The sequence below is a fragment of the Chiloscyllium punctatum genome, chromosome 5 (genome assembly GCF_047496795.1).
Source record: "Chiloscyllium punctatum isolate Juve2018m chromosome 5, sChiPun1.3, whole genome shotgun sequence".
Lineage (NCBI taxonomy): Eukaryota > Metazoa > Chordata > Chondrichthyes > Orectolobiformes > Hemiscylliidae > Chiloscyllium > Chiloscyllium punctatum.
Genome location: NC_092743.1, coordinates 138,771,419 through 138,787,390, shown reverse-complemented (window position 1 = coordinate 138,787,390; position 15,972 = coordinate 138,771,419).

The window sequence follows — 15,972 nt, the reverse complement described above, 5'->3', positions numbered from 1 at the left end:
GGTTCAAGAAATGGACATGTTTCTTTACGAATACATCTCTATTGCCCAAAGAGGGGGCGAAGGAGACATTATAGATCACGAGTACATTATTCCAACGGGGATGTACATATTGAGGAAGGAAATATTGAAGTTTACAGCGTGCATTTAATCTCCAGGCCCGATTTTATGCATCCACTGGCTGATCAGAGTTTTACAGAAGACATAGCAACAATTGGGAACATCGTTCTCCTACTCTGGCAAGGTGCTTGAAAAGTCCTAGAGGTCTCGTAGCACAGAAAGGACCCTTCGGCACATTGAGTCTGGGCATGTGAAAACCAGCATTTAACTATTCTAATCCCGCTTCCTGCATTAGGCCATTAGCTTTACATAGGAGAGAATGAGGATTGCAGTTGCTGGAGATCAGAGTCGAGAGTGTGGTGCTGGAAAAGCACAGCAGGTCAGGCAGCATCCGAGGAGCAGGAGAAACGTTTCGGGCATAAGCCCTTCATCAGGAATGAGGTTTAAAAGAACTGGCTGAAAAGCTTCAGAACGGAGGAAATTGGGATGGGGGAGAGGGCGGACAGTGAGAAAGGGACTCACTAAGATCCTTGTAGAGAGAGAACTTCTTCAAGGTAGGCATCCTTGGAAAGGCTCCACAGTAAGGTTAAAATTAACTAGGAGAAAGTGAAGGCTGGAGATGCTGGAAATGAAGGGCACATGCTTGAAACATCCATTCTCCTGCTCCTCAGATGCTGCCTCACCCGCTGTGCTTTTGCAGCACCACACTCTCAACCCATAGCTTTACACACCTTGACATCACAAGTGAACATCTGAATATTTCTTAAATGTTGTGATGATATCTGCCTTTATTACTCACAGTAAAGCCAGTTCCAGATTCCCACCACCCCCTGGCTGAACAAAAATGTCCTTACATTCCCTCTGAACCTGATTCCCCCTCACCTAAATCTATGTCCCTCATAACGTTTTACAACTCAATCATATGCTCCCAACCCCCGCCCCCCCCCCCCCCCACCGCCACTGCACCCCGCTGCCTCAGTCTCCAAGGTAAACAACCCCAGTTGATTCAATTGCTCTTCACAACAAAACACTCCAGTCCAGCCAACATCCTGGTAAGTCTCCTCTCTGCACCCCTACGAGTCACATCCTTGCCATTAAGTGGGAAGCTATAAAAGTGATTGCTAGGTCCCTTGCCAAGATATTTGTGTCATCAATAGCCACAGATGAGGTGCAGGGAGATTGGAGGATGGCCAATGTGGTGCCATTGTTCAAGAAAGGTGGTAAGGAAAAGCCAGGGAACTGCAGACCAGTGTGCCTGACATCAGCGGTGGGTAAGTCTTTGGAAGGGATTCTGAGGGACAGGAATTATATATACTGTATTTGGAAAGGCAAGGACTGATTAGAGATAGTCAACATGGCTTTGTGGGTGGGAAATCATATCTCATGAACTTGATTGAATATTTTGAAAAGGTGACAAAGAAGATTGATGAAGGCAGAGTGGTGGATGTCGTCTATATGGATTTCAGCAAGGTGTTTGTCAAGGTTCCACATGGTAGTCAAATTAGCAAATTTACATCACATGTAATCCAGGGAGATTTAGCCATTTGGGGAAAAAAATTGACTTGAAGGTAGGAGATAGAGGGTGGTGGTGAACAATTGCTTTTCGGACTGGAGACCTGTGACCAGTTGCACCTTGCAAGGATTGGTGCTGGGTCCACTGTTTAATCCTCATTTATGTAAATGATTTGGATGTGAATATAGGAAGAATGGTTAGTAAGTTTGCAAATGACACCAAAAGTGGAGGTGTAGTGGACAGTGAAGGAGGTTACCTCAGAGTACAATGGGACCTTGATCAGAGGGGCCAATGGACCAAGGAATGGCAGATGGAGTTTAATTTAGATACATGTGAGGTGCTGCATTTTGGCAAGGCAAATCAGGACAGGACTTATATACTTAATGGTAAGGTCCTGGGGAGTGTGGCAGAACAAAGAGACCCTGGGGTGCAGGTTCATCGGTCCTTGAAAGTGGAGTCACAGGAGACAGGGTAGTGAATAAGGTGTTTGGTACACTTGCCTTTATCGGTCAGTGTACTGAGTATAGGAATTGGGAAGTCACGTTACGGCTGTACAGAATGTTGGTTAGGCCACTTTTGGAATACTGCATTCAATTCTGGTCTCCCTGTTATAGGAAAGATGTTGTAAAACTTGAAACGGTTCAGAAAGATTTACAAGGATGTTGCCAGGGTTGGAGGACTTGAGATGTAGAGAGAGGTTGAATAGGCTGGGGCTATTTTCCATGGAGCGTGGGAGGCTGATGGGCGAGATCTATAAAGTCATGAGGGGCATAGATAGAATGAATAGCCAAGGGTAAAGGAGTCTGAAACTAGAGCGCATAGGTTTAAGGTGAGAAGGGCAAGATATAAAAGGGACCTAAGGGGCAACTTTCCCATGCAGAGGGTGGTGCATGTATGGAATGAGCTGCCAGAGGAAGTAGTGGAGGCTGGCACAATTACAACATTGAAAAGGCATCTGGATGGGTATATGAATAGGAAAGGTTTAGAGGGATATGAACCAAATGCTGGCAAATGGAATAAAAACAATTTAAGATATTTGGTTGACATGGACGAGTTGGACCGAAAGGTCTGTTCCGTGCTGTACAACTGTATGACTCTATGAACTGTACACAATACTCTAGATGTGGCCGAACCAATGTTTTGAACAGTTATAGTATAACCTTGCTGCTCGTAAACTCTATGCCTCAGCTAATAAAGACAATAATGAAGACAAACATCCCAGTTACTTTTTAAAAGTAATTTTCTACCTATCTCCTGTCTTAAAGGACAAATAGACACGCTGATCCTGAGTGCTATAGATGATCCTACCATTCATCATGGGTCTGCTCTTTGGAGGGTTAGCGTGGACTTGATGGGCTGAATGGTCTGCTTCCACACAGATTATATCATTCTATGCATTCTTTTATCTTGTTTGTTCAGCCCCACTTTACACTTACCTGGATTGAATTCTACTTGCCTCTGACCAGCCTATTACTTTAATTTTACTCTGATTACTTTAACCATTGTTATAAAAGGGACGATGGGAAAGGTTAGAATATTGACAGGGCAGTCAACCTAATGGTGGTAAGTCACTGGAAACGTTTGAGAGATATTTCATTCAGAAAGACACAAATTAAACAATGACAGTTGATATGGATTTGTATTCGGAGAGTTATGTTTGGCTGACATGATTAAATGTTTTGAGAAATTTTCAAGGAAGGGTGATGAAATGTCATGTTTTATGGGTTCCATATGGATTTTTAGCAATAAAAACAAAAGTGCTGGAAAAACCCAGCAAGTCTGGTACATCTATGGAGAGAGAGAGAGCAGAGTTTGTGTTTTGAAGCCAATATAATTTCTTCAGAATTATAAGACCATAAATTATAAGAGGAGAAGGCAATTCAGCCTATTGAATCTACTCTGTCATTCAATGAGATTGTCACTGATCTGATAATTTTGAAATTCACTTTGCTGCCCTTTTCCCAAAAAAATTGATTCCCTTACTGATTAACAATTGCTCTGTCTCAGCCTTGAATATATTTCATGACCTAAACTCTTGCAGGTCCTCTGTGGCAAAAAAGTCATTAGGCCACTTACATTTTTCTCCAAATCATTCCATATATTACAAACAACAGGGGTCCCAGTACTGATTCCTGAGGAACAGCACTAGTCACAGGTCTCCACTCAAACAAGAACCCTTCCACTGCTTTTAGATTACTTACAGTGTGGAAACAGGCCCTTCAGCCCAACAAGTCCACACCGACCCGCCGAAGCGCAACCCACCCATACCCCTACATCTACCCCTTACCTAACACTACGGGCAATTTAGCATGGCCAATTCACCTGACCTGCACATTTTTGGACTGTGGGAGGAAACCGGAGCACCCGGAGGAAACCCACGCAGACACGGGGAGAATGTGCAAACTCCACACAGTCAGTCGCCTGAGGCGGGAATTGAACCCGGGTCTCTGGCGCTGTGAGGCAGCAGTGCTAACCACTGTGCCACCGCTTCTCCCTGACTGCTGTGATCAAGCCAGTTCTGTATCCATCTTACCATCTCACTGCAGATCCCTTGTGACTTCATCTTTTATGTCAACGTACTATGATGGACCTTTTCAAATACCTTGCTAAAGTTTATGTGGACAACATCTACAGCCCTGCGCTGATCAATTATCTTTGTCCCTTTCAAAAAACCTCAATCAATTTCATGAGACAAGACATTCCCCACACAAAGCCATGCGGCCTATTGTTAATAAGTTCATACTGTTCCATATGTGAGTAAATCTTATGGCTAAGAATCTTCTCCAATAATTTCCCTACCACTGATGTAAGCCTCACCAGCATGTAATTTCCTGGATTATCCCTATTGCTCTTCTTAAACAAAGGAACAACGTTGGCTATTCTGCCTCTGGGACCTCGCCTGAGACCAAAGAGGATATAAAGGTTTCGTGCAAGATTCTAACAATTTTAACACTGCCTCCCTCAGCATTCTGGGATAGATCCCATCAGGTCCTGGGGAATCATCTAATTTAATGCTTTCCCAAACTACCAACACCTCTTTCTTTTTTCTACTGCCATGCCCTGAATATCAATACGCCCCTCCTGAGACTCGCAATCCACCAGGTCCTTCTCCTTTATGAATACCAAGGCAAAGTATTCATTAAGGACCTCACCAACTTCCTCCAGCTCCTTGCATAAATTCCCTCTTTTGTACTTGATTGGACCTTCCCTTTCCTTAGCTACTATCTTGCTCCTCAGTAAAATATAAAATGCCTTGGGATTTTCATTTTCCTGTCCTATTTGAGAAAGACATTTTCATGATCACTTTTTGCACTCTGTTTGAGTTCTTCACTGCTATCTTTGTAATTTTCAAGGACTCTGTCTTCAGTTTCATCAATCTTACATATCCTCTCCTTCTCCCCAGTTAGCTACCTTCTCCCCAGCCCCAGTCCCCCTCCCATTTATCTCTCCACCCCAGAGGCTCCCTGCCTCATTCCTGACGAAGGGCTTTTGCCCGAAACGTTGATTTTCCTGATCCTTGGATGCTGCCTGACCTGCTGTGCATTTTCAGCACCACTCTAATCTCGACTCTGATCTCACTTTCACCTAAATCTTACATATACCTCCTGTTTTTGACGAAGGCCTCAATTTATCTTGTAATCCAAGGTTCCCGATTCTTGCCATCCTTACATATCATCTTTATATGAGCATGCTGGTCCTAAACGTAAATCAATTGGTATTTGAAAAGATTCCCACATTCCAGATGTGGATTTACCCTCAAACAACTGCACCCAGTCTACATTCCTCAGTTCCTGCCTAATATTGAATAAAAACTGAAAGAATTGCAGATACTGTAAATCAGAGACAAAAATTGAACTTGCTGGAAAAGCTCATCAGGTCTGGCAGCATTTTGAAGAGTATTCATAGTTTCTGAGGAACAGTTCTGAGGAAGGGTTATTCAAGCCAAAACATTAACTTTGAATTCTCTCCACAGATGCTGCCAGACCTATTGAGCTTTTCCAGCAATTTCTATTTTTGACCTTGCCTAATATTATGGGAGTTATCCTTCCCATGATTTAGTACTGTCACTCAAGGATTACTCTTAACCTCATCCATTAGTAACTTAAAACTCATAGAATTATGGTCACTGTTCTCAAAATGCACCCTATTTAAACTTTGATCATCTGACTGCGCTCATTCCCCAATACCAAGTCTAATATGGTCCCTTACATAGTTGGATTATTTACATCTTGTTTTAAACAAGCATGCCTAACAAAGTCTCCCCCATCCAAGCCCCTGGAACTAAATAAGTCCCAGTCAATATGGGGGAAGTTAAAATCATATGACAACAATCTATTTTTCTTTAATCTGTCCACATATCTGTTCCTCTACCACCTGATGGCTGTTAGGAGACCTGTTGTTCAATTCCATGAAAGTGAATGCACAATTACTAATCCTGAGCTTTAGGCATATATCTATGTGTCTTCCCTCAGTACAGTCCTGATATTATCCCCAATCTTCACCATCTCTTTTCCATCCCTCTCTATTTTGCCTGAAACATCTAAATCCCATTATGTTGAGCTGTCAGTCTTGTCCCTGTCTCAGCTAAGTCTCTGTAATAGCTAGAACATCATAGATATATGTAATAATCCAAACCCTTTTGCACCCTCTCCACAGCCTCCACATCTTTCCTAGACAGTGGAGACCAGAACTGCACACAATACTCAAATATAGCCTAATGTTGTATACAACTGCAACATGACTTGCCACCTTTTATACTCAGTGCCCCAACTGATGAAAGCAAGCACACCATCCACCTTCTTTACCACCTGGTCCACTTATGTTGCCACTGTCATGGAGCTATGGACTTGTACTCAAAAATCCCTCTGTTTATCAACGTTCCTAAGAGTCCTGCCATTAACTGTATACTTTCCTCTTGCATTTGACCTTCTAAAATGCTTTACCTCACAAAGTTGTCCAGATTAAACTCCATATGCCATTTTTCCGCCCAGCTTTACAACCAATCTGTATCCTGCTGTATCCTTTAATAACCTTCCTCACAATCCACAATTTCACCAATTTTCGTGCCATCTGCAAACTTACTAATCAGACCTCCTACATTTTCATCGAAGTCATGTATAAAAATATTGCAAGCAACAGGGTTCCCAGCACTGATCCTTGTGGAACATACTGGTTACAGACCTCCAGTCAGAAAAATACCTGTCCACAATTGCCCTTTGTCTCCTAAGACCAAGCCAATATTGTATTCAATTTACTTACTTCCCATGGATCTCCTGCAACTTAATCTTCTGGAGCATCCCACCAGCAGGGGTGTTGTCAAATGCTTTCATAAATGGATACATCGCGATTAAATCTACCCTCAGGTTGAAAGAAGCAACTCCAGCCAGCCCGACCTTTTCTTGATTGAGGACATCTCAATCTCCAACTTCTTTCAGTTCTCTATAGATATTACCTCACCCACAATTCTATTTCTTCCTTTTATATCCCACACAATAATGGGATTTTCTGGCACTTTATGTTTTCATTTCAGATTTCCAGCTTCTGCTGTATTTTGCCTTTATTATATCAATAAATACCTTTGTAAATATAATCTTGTAGTAAATATCAACTTCATCTTTGTCATCACAGTTCTGCCATTCTCTGCCAGCAGATGTCACTCCAACCAGCACACTGGCAATATCATTGCTGAAATGGAAAGCCAGCAAAACAAACTGAAATATGGAAGGAAGCAGTATAGTCCTTCAGCTGGGAGTGTGTATTAAATGAATAATTGCATAAGTTTAAAGCCATGTACTACTTACATAATTGATTTATTTTTAAAAAAGGATATCATGTCTCGTTTAACTTCTTGGTTAATTAGAAGATTTAAAGTTATTATTAGAAATGTACAATAATAAATTCTTATGGCATGTGCAAAACATTCAGTAGAACTATTAATAAATAAATGTTTGGTTGATGTTGATGTCAAGCTGTACTTCAGAACAGTGCATCTTTGCATTTTATATATCCAGATTTTACCTTGTTCAAAAATACTCAGCCTCATGCTTTAAAAAAAGTTACAAAATTGTGTGCTGCTCTGTAAGTCTCAACTTGTGCTTCTACTTTATCATTCATTGCATTTCTGTGTATATCCCAAAAATCACTACCTCTGCCACTTGGAAGGTCAAGGGCTTCAGATGCAGAAGAAAACCACCTCCTACAGATTTCCCTCCAAGTCACACAACACCCCGACTTAGAATGTGATATTGTTCTTTCACTGTTGCTGAGTCAAAATCCTGGAACTCTCTTTCTAACAGTAATATAATGTACCTACAGTAGATGAACTGTAGCACATTCAGATTAGCAGCTCAGAAACATCTTCTCAAGGGGAATTTAGGGACGTGGAACAAGTGGTGTCCTTGCCAGAGATGCTAACACTCCGTGAAAGAATAGGAAATATAATCCTATCTCAGAGACTTATAATTAGGGCTGGGAATTTCCTTGGGCCAATCAGTCAGCCCAGATCTAAGTGAGGGCTAAATCCTAGAAGAATGCTGATGGGCAGAAAGGCCAGTGTGATACCACCACCATTTGTTTTCCATCATTTCCTGGCGTAACATTGTTAAAAAATCAGACAACACCAGATTATAGTCCAACAGGTTTATTTGGAAGTACAAGCATTTAGAGCATTGCTAATGGATAAAGGAGCAACGCTCCGAAAGCTTGTACTTCCAAATAAACCTCTTGGACTATAATCTGGTGTTGTGTGATCTTTAACTTTGTCCACCCCAGCCCAACACAGGCACCTCCACATCATGGTGTAACATTAACATTGCAGCTGCAGGAGACAGACGTTTGTATCAGATGTAGAGGAAGAACTAAGTAATTAATGTTTTCACTGGTTCTCTGCGCCAGCACCATGTCTCCAACAGCAACTGTCTAACCATGGTAATCATTAAGGCATTCTCTATTGATGTTAAAGTGACCATTATTGTAGTTCCACTCATGGTTCTCTGCCTCTTCTTCCAGCTATGAGCAGAGTATTAGGACTGAGAGGGGCTATGTGATTGTGAGGGATACAGGTAATACTTTGGCTGAAGGCTGGTACAGGCACATGAATGTGGAATGGGGATTAAGAGGTGCTGGCCTGGGATTGGTCATCTGGTGGTAATGTCACTGTACTAGCAATCCAAAGACCCATGCTAAGTTCTAGGACATAAGTTCAAAACCAACCATGGCCGGTCGTGGAATTTGAATTATGTCTCGAGGAACAAAGTGCAAAAATCTTTCCATCCTCAGCTATGGGTGGGGGGAGGCTGGGGGAAGTGAAGCTCAGCACATTAGTGCAAGGAACAGGACTGAAGCATTTGCAACCATCTTCAACTGGAAATGTCAAGTGGACGAACAAGTGAGTGAGGGGAGATGGTACTATAGTGGTATCGTCACTAACATAATAATTGAGAGACAGAGGCAAATGATCTGGGAATATGAGTTCAAATCCCATCATGCTGGTGGAATTTAGATTCAGTCAGCATGGCTTTGTCAGAGGGAGGTCATGCCTATCAAATGTTTTAGAATTTTTTGAAAATGTGATCAATAGTGTGGATGAGGGAAGTTCAGTTGATGAAGTTTATATGGATTTTAGTAAAGCTTTTGATAAGATCCCACATGGGAGACTGATAGAGAAGGTTAAAGCACATAGAATTAAGGGAGGCTTGATGAGATGGATCAGAAACTGGCTTAGTAATAGAACACAAAGGGTAGTGGTAGAAGGCTGTTTGAGTGACTTGAAGTCAGTATCCAACAACGCAACACAAAGATCAATACTGGGACGCTTATTGGTTGTTAAATGATATGGATGAAAATGTGCGGGCAATGTTAAGCAAATTTGCAAATGACACCAAGTTAGATGGATTGGTTAATAGTGAAGATGTTGGTAGTAGGTTACAGGAAAATATAGATGGGTTGGTCAGATGAGCAGGCTAGTGGCAGGTAATATTTAACCCTGGTAAGTGCGAGGTGATGCACTTTGGAAGAAGAAACAAGATGGGCGAGTATTTAATGAATGGCAGGACAATGGGCAGCTTAGTGGAGCTGAAGGATCTTGGGATAATTATTCATACATACTCGAAGTCAGCAGAACAAGTGAGTAGAATAGTTAAGAAGGCACAGGGGACACTTGATTTCATCAGTCATGACATTGAGTGCAAGAGCAAGGTGGTAGCATTGGAATTGCACAGAGCATTGGAGTACTGTGTGCAGTTCTGGTCACCTCATTACAGGAAGGATATGGTAGCACCAGGGGGGTACAGCGAAGGTTCACTAGGATGTTGCTGGGGATGGAGAAATTGAGCTGAAAGGAGAGACTAAGGTAGGCTTGGATTGTTTTCTTTAGAACAGAGAAGACTGAGGGGGGACTTGACTGAGTTGCATAAGATTGAGGGATACAGACAGGGGAATAGAGAGCAGCTATCCCCCTTGGTTGAGACGTCAATCACAAGACAGCATAGTGTAAGGGCAAGAGGCAGGAGATTCAAAGGGGATTTGAGGAAAAAAACATTTCACTCAGCGGTCGGTGGGAACTGCAATGGACTGCCTAGGAAGGTAGAGGAGGCCAGAAACCTTAGAACCATTAAAAAATATTTGCATGAGCACTTTAGGTATCATAACAGTCAAGGATATGTGACAAGTGCAAGAAATTGGGATTGGCAAGTGTTTAGTGGTAATTATTTCATTGTAGACTCATTGGGCCAAAGGGCCTTTTTGGTGCTATATGAATCTATTAATCTGGAATTGAAAACAAGTCTCTGTAATGGTGACCACAAAACTCTCATTAATTTCACTGATGCACTTTGAGGGAGGGAAATCTGCCCTCTTTACCTGGTCTAGCCTGTTTGACTCCAGATCCACAGTAGATTACTTACAGTGTGGAAACAGGCCCTTCGGCCCAACAAGTCCACACCGACCCGCCACAGCACAACCCACTCAGACCCACCTAACACTATGGGCAATCTAGCATGGCCAATTCACCTAACCTGCAGATTTTTGGACTGTGGGAGGAAACCCACGCAGACACAGGGAGAATGTGCAAACTCCACACAGTCAGTCGCCTGAGGTGGGAATTGAACCTGGGTCTCTGGCGCTATGAGGCAGCAGTGCTAACCACTGTGCCACCATGTTGCCCAATATAATTGATTCTGAGTAATCGAGGAAAATATTCAGTTCAAGGACAATTAGGGATGTGCATCAATGCTGGCCTTGCTGGTGACATGTACATTATATAAAATAATCTATAAAATAATTAGCTGTGGCCCAAGCCCAGCTGTTCTGCAACTATCAGATACTGCAGAAAATTACCCATGTATGTCTCTCCACAAGAAAACAGGCCAAATTAAACCTGGCTAATTACCTCCATTAATCTACCTCTTGATTATCTGTAAAGAGATAGAACATGTTGTCACAGGTGGGATCAACCCTCTGTTTTTCTCGCAGCCATCTTAAGGACATTCATGTTGACCACTGTCTGATGGTCAAAGGTAGTCAAGGGTATTTTTTTTGTAAAAAACCTTTCCATGAAGGACAAGTGGTATAGTATGGTCTAACTACTTATAATGGTCTGTCCAACAGGGCCAGATCCATTTTTCATCACACCAGGCAGAGCAGTTAGTGACATTTGGTACTTGCGTACTGAAGGTCTATGCACAGCTTGATGAAGCTACATACAAAGATGGTCATCAAGATGCTTGTGATGTTGGTTACATTTTTACTCCCTCTGTCCAGATATTTATAAAAGGCATCCCTGCAGGCACAAACTATTTTTGACCTCCAGATGAATAGAAAAGGCTTTGAGAAACTGCTGTGGCACAGTCTCTGGGAACAGGCCAGAGGTGCAGTAGCACTGAGGTGCAGTAGCACTGAGAACACGCTCTCATCCTTCAGCTACTAACTACTGGCAGGGCTCCTGGAGTTGGGTCCTAGCTGCCATTTTTAAAAGACTTTGAGTCAGTCTGATTCAGTACAACTTCGGATCAAAATCTTTTGGAATGCTGAAGATTATTTTCTAGAAATACTTCAAGTTCTTCATGAATCCACTTCTGAAATTGCTATACACAGCAAATAGTGCAATTCTATGACATTGCAATTGTTATTTGACAACACAGGCAAACTCATTTGGTTCACATTATTTCAGCCATATCGTATCATTGACTGGGTGCTTCACATTCCTTTGAAATTGCAACTTCAAATCTTCATGTAAAAGCAAAATGCTGTGAATGCTGTAGAATCAGATGTTCTAAAGAAGAGTCCAAAGATTTGAAATGTCAACTGTGTCTCTCAACTCAGATGCTGCCAGATCTGCTGAGTTTCATCAGCACTTTCTCTTATTGTTTCAAGTCTTAATGGCTTTATAAGACTTTTGCAAGTTTTATTTCTGATCACACATAGTAATACATTCTGTCTACTGCATAGAAAAAAGGTCAACATTGACACCTTTTTAAAAACTGGAGCCTGAATTTTGCAAATTCAGCAGGAAATGCACTTGACAACATGCACAAGTGGTAGCTGGGATTTTCCTCTGAGTTTTGTGAGCAGCAGCTGGTGAAGAGCCCGCCACATTGTTCTGGACAGCAGTCCACCACCAAGAGCAGCATAATCATTAGAGTCAGCAGCTTGTAGCGTTACCACATTGATGATAGGAGGTCACCTCCATTTAGTTGGCAGCTCTTTCTTAAATGGGTTGATAGTTCTTTATTTAAAGGTCCATTCTCTGTGGACCAGCCAACTTGTCCAATTTCAACTCTGCTTTCAGAAAAATGCCCAGATGTCAGGACATAGTCGTGAACTAAACTGACATGGCTCCCCATGGTTTCACCTACCTCTGTCTCCTTGTAGTCGATAAAATTCAGACTCTTCCTTGTAGTCAGATATTGCCTCTGGGAAGTTCTATTTTTAATGAGATGTTCAAGTACATAGTTCAGAGCTGAATTAAGGAAATATCTATTAGTGCAGAAGACAACTGATATATTGTGTTGTCATTTATTTTGACAATGTTAGAGACAATCTTAAAAAGTGAGCAGTTGCTGTTGTAATGCATGAAGTTTGTCAAAATGCAAACACTTTTATTGGCTTGTTATTTAACAACACAACATATTTACTGCAACAATACTATGTTTCTGAAAATAGCTTAAAAATAATGCATAAATTCCATTCAGTGAACCAAATATATTGCCATTTCAGATCTCACTATTTTGTGCCTTACACCTAATTTAAAATTTCTCATCTCTGCAAACATAAGTACCTGTGTTTCCTTATTTGTTCACGGATGTGTGTATTGTTGGTCATTCCCCTAGCCTCCTTTGAGAAGGTATCAGTGAGCCTGCCCCATTCTGGTACTGTTGATGGGGTTGATGTTATGTTGAGAGTTCCAGAATTTTGATCAAACAATAGTGAAAGAGTGACAATATATTTCCAAGTCAAAATGTTGTGTTACTTGGAGGGAATGTGCAGGAGGTGGTATCCAATATGTTTGCTGCTCTTGTCATTCTAGGTAGTAAGTGTTGTGCACTTGGAAGGTGTCATCAAAGAAGAGCTGGTGAGTTGTAACAGTGCAACTAATTGTTTCACTATATACGATCTACGGTACACTGTTAGGAGGAGTGTTTACACTGGTGCACAAGATGCCAATCAAGTGAAGTGATTTGACCTGGATGGTGTTGAGTTTCTTGAGTTTTGTTGGAGCTGCATTTATTTAGGTAAATGGACCTACAAGTAGGCAATTCTCATTCATGTTCTCCTTGGCCCTGTGCAGACCACACTCCATGAGTACCTGCATTTGGGAAGATGCCCACAGATATATGGAATAATGTAGAACTCCCCTGAGTTGTGGAGAAAGTGAAGACTGCAGATGCTGGAGATCAGAGCTGAAAATGTGTTGCTGGAAAAGCGCAGCAGGTCAGGCAGCATCCAAGGAGCTGGAGAATCGACGTTTCGGGCATGAGCCCTTCTTCAGGAATAAGCCCTGAAGAAGGGCTCATGCCCGAAACGTCGATTCTCCTGCTCCTTGGATGCTGCCTGACCTGCTGCACTTTTCCAGCAACACATTTTCAGCTTCCTTGAGTTGTGCCTTGTGAATGGTGGAAACACTTTGGGACTGAGTCACTTATCTCAGAGTAGCTAACTTCTGATATATGTTTGTCATCACATATTAATCTGACAGGTCCAGTTAAGATCAATGGTGACCCCTAGGATATTGATAGTGGGGGATGCAATGATGGTGACACTGTCAACGGTTACAAGGAAGTGGATGACCAAGTGGTATGATCACCAGTCTATTAATCTGAAGACTCTGTTAATGTTCTGGGGATCCAAGTTTGAATCTCACCACAGCAGATAATTCAATAAAGTAATGTGGTGCTGGAATTGCACAGCAGGTCAGGCAGCATCCTGATGAAGGGCTTTTGCCCGAAACATCAACTCTGCTGCTCCTCGGATGTTCCCTGACCTGCTGTGCTTTTCCAGCACCACACTCTCAACGGCAGAATCAATCCTGTCCACCCTGTAAAGTCTATCTTACTAACATCCAATGCCAAAATTGGGAGAGCCACCTCACAGACTAGTCGAGCAATAGCCTCACATTGGCTGTAAGGTGTGATTCTGTGAGAATGAATATGTCCCAGACACCACTATCATTATTGCTTGATTTGCCCTGTCCCACTAGGACAGACCCAGCAGAGGTGGCAGCATACTGGTGTACAGTCAGGAGGAAGTTGTCCTGAGAGTCTTCAACATTGACTCTGGATCACATGAAGTCTCATGACATCAGGTCAAACATAGGCAAAGAAACCAGACTTCAAACAGATCTAGCAACTCAAGACCAGGCATCCAGAAGGCACTGTGGGCCATCAACAGCAGCAAACTTGTACTCCAGCACAATCTGCAACCTTATAGCCCAGCATATCCTCCACACAACCATTAAGTCAATGGAGAGTGCAGGAGGGCATAACAGGAGCAGGATTAGGCATACCTACAAATGTTGTGTCAACCTGATGAAGCTACAAACAGGAGTACTTGTATGCCAAACAGCATAAGCTGCAAGTGATAGTGTTAAGCGATTCCACATTTGACGGATCAGAACTAAGCTATGTAGCCTGCTTCAGCCAGTTACAAATGGTGGTGGACAATTAAACAATGCACTGGAGGAAGAGGCTTTGCAAGTATCTCTATCCTTAATGGTAGGGTTGTTCAGAAGGTGTATGGTGTGTTGGCTTTCATTAGTGGGAAGTTGGTGATTAAGAGCCACGAGGTTATGCTGCAGCTCTATAGAGCCCTGGTTAGACCACACTTGGAATATTGTGTTCAGTTCTAGTCGCCTCATTTTAGGAAAGATGTGGAAGCTTTAGAGACGGTGCAGAGGAGATTTACCAGGATGCTGCCTGCACTGGAGGACGTGTCTTATGAAGAAAGGTTAAGGGAGCTAGGGCTTTTCCCATTGAAGCAAAGAAGGATGAGAGGTGACTTAATAGAGTTGTTCAAGATGTTGAGAGGCATAGATCGAGTGGATAGCCAGAGACCTTTTCCCAGGGTGAAAATCTTTATCTTGAGGGAGCATAAGTTTAAGATAATTGGAGGAAAGTTTAGGGGAGATGTCAGAGATAGGTTCTTTACTCTGTCTCAAAGCTGGTCCTTTTTCTCAAAGTCACTGTGTCCTTGATTTTTTTCAGCAGGGTCACAAAACAGCCCAGGCTCCAAAATGACTGAGTTGGCGCAGAGATGAATGGTTTATTGGGGCCCTTTTTGTTTACCCCTAAACCGATGATACCTCAGGCCAAAGGCTTTCATGTTTTAGAAATAATTTGTATAATGAAAGGAGTGGCCAGTCCAGGCAGCTGAGGTTTTTTGGTTTAGTTCAGCAGCTGTGTGTGTAAAGAAAGGCTGGGTGCTCTCTCTCCTTCTGCCCTTCTGATTTCGAATTGTGAGTGATCTATGCCATGTTTTATTGTTTGTGCTCAGGGAAGTGTGTATTTTCTGAACAATATTATTAGGTTGGGTTTGGATAGGATAAATTATCGGGTATTCTAGTTTCTGTTCTTTGTGTTTCATTTTGTAATTTTGTAAATAGAACAATAGAGATGTACAGCATGGAAACAGACCCTTTGGTCCAACCCGTCATTGCTGACCAGATATCCCAACCCAATCTAGTCCCACCTGCCAGCACCCGGCCCATATCCCTCCAAACCCTTCCTATTCATATACCCATCCAAATGCCTCTTAAATGTTGCAATTGTACCAGCCTCCACCACATCCTCTGGCAGCTCATTCCATACACGTACCACTCTCTGCGTGAAAATGTTGCCCCTAAGGTCTCTTTTATATCTTTCCCCTCTCACCCTAAACCTATGCCCTCTAGTTCTGGACTCCCTGACCCC